This window comes from Arachis duranensis, chromosome 5, assembly GCF_000817695.3.
Source record: "Arachis duranensis cultivar V14167 chromosome 5, aradu.V14167.gnm2.J7QH, whole genome shotgun sequence".
NCBI classification, from domain to species: domain Eukaryota; kingdom Viridiplantae; phylum Streptophyta; class Magnoliopsida; order Fabales; family Fabaceae; genus Arachis; species Arachis duranensis.
In genome coordinates, this window is record NC_029776.3 from 75,813,255 (window position 1) to 75,817,664 (window position 4,410).

The window sequence follows — 4,410 nt, forward strand, 5'->3', positions numbered from 1 at the left end:
CACTCCACATATCAAGCTCGGGTCCCTGACCCCCACCTCGGGCCTCTCCAAGACAACCGAGCTACACGTTTCAGGTAACCCCCGGAACATTGGCGCCGTTGCCGGGGACCCTGGAAGTCATCCCTCTACTATGGCGGACGACCCCTCCAACAATGACCACGCTGCATCAGAACAAGAGGATGAGGTTGACACTGGAGAACGACCGGACAGCCCTCTATCACCACGCACTCCAGGAGGAAACAAACAGAATCGCCCAAAGACATCACTCCAAAACAAAGATCCACAAAATCCCGAAAAAGAAAAGAGCTCGGAAATTCTAGAAGCAGTTCGGGCATAACAAAACCGACTGAAACAACTCGAAGAGGATATAAAGAAGCAAAAGGAAACTGAACAAGAGCTGAGAAGAGAGGCTCGAAAGCAATGATAAACTAAACCCCACATCATTAGGGAGAGGAGCTCTATTGTAATTCACATGATTGAATGAAATTCTTCTTCTTCTTAATCTGCTTGTTGTAGCTAAGAAATATCTTCTATTTTCATTTTGATATATTCATTCCGGAAGGGGGTTTAGATCCATTGAATTTCCATGTGAGCCTCGGAAGGGGATTGTGTGGCTTATAGATAAGAGACATGCACTTAACCTCTTCTCATGACAATTAGATCAAGGAATTGGCAAATTGATTGTGATTAGAAAAATTGGGTTGCCAAGGAATTGGGACTAAATTAATTCCTATCCGCCATAGATCTACTTAATATAATTGAGATTGAAGTTGATACCCTTTGATTCATGATGGATTATGATATCTCCAATCCCTAATGAATCCTTCTCTTTGTTACTCTTCACTTTGATTTCATTGAGTTTCCTTTAATTACCTTGAATTTATTGCTTCCTTAAATTCCCAGCACCCAAAGCCCTTTACATTTCATGCAATTTACATTCCATTGTTGTTTACATTCTTGCCTTTACTTTCTTGTCATTTAAGCTTCATGCCATTAAGTTTCTGTCCTTTACTTTGTAGCATTTACATTTCTAGCACTTTACATTTTATGCTATTTAGGTTTTTGTCCTTTACCTTTCACCATTTAGTTTTCTAGTACTCTACATTTTGTTGTCCTACTTTCTTTGTGGATTTATATTCTGTTCATCAATTTTCACTAAACCTTTCTGTTCATACCCTGACCGAGCTCCCCAACTCGGCAAAGTTCAAAGGAGGTCCGACCTCAGCCTGAGGCCCACGCCTAAAGGTCGGACCTCGGAAACATAAAGCAAAGAAAGGCCCATCAAAAGGAACGCAGCCCAAAACACTAAAGGCCGAAAAGGCCTAGAAAAGGCGGTTCCACAAAGATAAAGATAAGACTCCCAAAAGATAAGATAAGATAAGAATATCTTATCCAGGGAAGATCACGGCCAACTATTATAAATACACTGGAGCACCCAGGTATAACTCATACTCTAATTCTACTCCATATCTGCTTGGACCCATGCTAACTTAAGCATCGGAGTGTCATTGCAGGTACAACCACCAACCACTCCACATATCAAGCTCGGGTCCCTGACCCCCACCTCGGGCCTCTCCGAGACAACCGAGCTACACGTTTCAGGTAACCCCCGGAACACTTTCAATATTCGCTCGACTAGACAAGTCACCCAACTAAAATTGCTCAATCCATCAATCCTTGTGGGATCGACCTCACTCTGGTGCGTTATTACTTGACGATTTGGTACAATTTCCAAAGGGGATTTGTGCTGTGAAAATTGCCGCGTCATCAGTAGATCTGAGCCACAATCCCAAGAGAAAGTGGAGTAACCACTACTGCTGCTTCTATCACGGCGGGTGTTTATAAGCTCAAGCTGGAGCAAGTGGAATAATTCACTACTGCTGCTACTAACTAGGTGTTACAATAATTGACCTAGAGCAAGTATGACGAACCACAATCCTTGCTACTGCCTAGGTATCTCAATCAAACATTCATTCAATCTGAAGTCAATCATCAATCATAATTCACCACTTTACAAGCTTTCTTCACTTCCAAGTTCACACTCCCTAAAGGTTCTCCCCTTTCACCAAGATTAAAACTAAGTATTAGGACCATAGAGAGTAAAAATAGAGGTTTAGAGGTTAGAAAATAGGTTGAAGTTCACTTTTTCATTAGAAATCATTTTTAGTCCATTTTTCAAACGGTGTAAATTTCTTGGACCCAATTTTTAATTAAAATAAGTTTGATAAAGTTTGAGGGTCTGGAAGCCAAGTTTTGGCCCGCTGAAGTTGGGTTAAAATCATATTTTTCAAAAATTTCCAAAACCTCTATTTTACCAATAGCCTCAAATCCAACCAATGTTTTACACTCCAAAACAACATTAAACCTATTCAACACAGTTTCCCAATTTTTCAATACCTTCTACCACATACCAACGCTCAATCTCAACAGTTCCATTCCAACAATTCTCAATCAAAATAATGTGATTCATCAATACCTCAACAATTATAACTCAAAGTCATCATCCTCAAAAATCATCATCACAAACTTATAGCAAACTCAATTTTTCACCAAAACCACTAACATTAGCAATTTCACAACATTCAACCTATCCTACAGTCAACTAGCCTATGTTTTCACGAAACGTTATTAATTATTTATGAGAAACCAAAAGCATACCTTGGCCGATTTCTCCCTAAGCTTGGAATGCCACAAATATCACCGTTCCACCAACGCCCAAGGCACCACACCCTCACCAAACAGAAAACCCAGCCTCCCAGTCCCAAAATCAAGCTTTCAATACCACTAATTTAGTTGAAACACATATAATCTAAACCAATACTAATTAATATCTCATAAAATCAACTTAGGGTTCATAATTATTAATTATTCACCTTACCATTGAAAATTTAGGACAAGACCTGGCAAGTCCACAAGGCTAATTTGATCCTAAACACAAAAATCACATAATCTCTCAAAATATCGAACCCTGATCGACCAGGGAAGCTCAGCAGATATCCTGTTCAAAACGGCCTTCGATAAACTCGGACTCGAAGAAAAAGAACTAAGGGCCTATCCCACCGACCTATTCGGGCTAGGAGATTCCCCGATCCATCCCTTAGGATACATCTCGCTACACACTACCTTCGGAAAAGGCGAGCAATCTAAAACATTAAGCGTCAACTACATTATAGTCAACGTCACTTCAGCATACAATGCCCTCATTGGACGACCAACACTAAACAGACTGGCAGCTATAGTCTCGACCCCACACCTCTGTATGAAGTTCCCTACCGCAAAGGGAATCGCTACCCTAAAAGGCGACCAAAAACTGATGCGGCGATGCTACAACGAAAGCCTGAGCTTAAAAGGAAAAGAGATCAACACAATAGAACTCGGGCGAGTTCAAGCCCGAGAAGATCTTCGGCCACAACCAGAGGGAGAAACCGAAAAAGTCCAGACTGGGAACACACCTGAAAAAATAACAAACATAGGAGCAAACCTCGAAGCAGGCCTAAAAGAGGGACTCATAACCCTCTTAAAAGAAAATTCCGACCTCTTCGCCTGGAAAGCCTCGGACATGCCGGGCATAAGCCCCGACCTGATGTGCCACAAGCTATCAGTGTACCCGGGATCCCGACCTGTCCAACAAAGACGCAGGAAGCTCGGACCTGAACGCATGCAAGCAATAGAAGAACAAGTACAAGCACTACTAGATGCAGGGTTCATTAGGGAAGTAAAATATCCCCTATGGCTCGCAAACGTGGTCCTGGTAAAAAAGCCCAATGGAAAATGGAGGATGTGCGTCGATTACACGGATCTCAACAAAGCCTGCCCCAAAGACCCCTATCCACTACCAAACATCGACGCCTTAGTAGACGCCGCCTCAGGCTATAGATACCTCTCCTTCATGGACGCATACTCGGGATACAATCAAATCCCGATGTACGGACCCGACCAAGAAAAGACCTCGTTCATAACCCCAAGGGCAAACTACTGCTACGTAGTAATGCCCTTCGGGCTGAAGAACGCAGGGGCAACCTACCAGAGGCTAATGAACAAAGTGTTCTCAGAGCACATCGGACTACAGCTGGAGGTGTACGTCGACGACATGCTGGTAAAGACACAAGAAGACGGAAACTTGCTGACCGACCTCACCAGTATCTTCGGTACCCTCAGAAAACACAACATGAGACTTAACCCGACAAAGTGCACCTTCGCCGCAGAAGCCGGAAAGTTCTTAGGCTTCATGCTGACTCAAAGGGGCATCGAAGCAAACCCGGACAAATGCCAAGCGATACTCAATATGAAAAGCCCGACATGTGTCAAAGAAGTACAACAACTGAACGGAAGGCTAGCCGCCCTATCAAGATTATTGGCAGGATCAGCAATAAAGTCACTACCTCTCTACTCACTCCTAAAGAAAGGAAA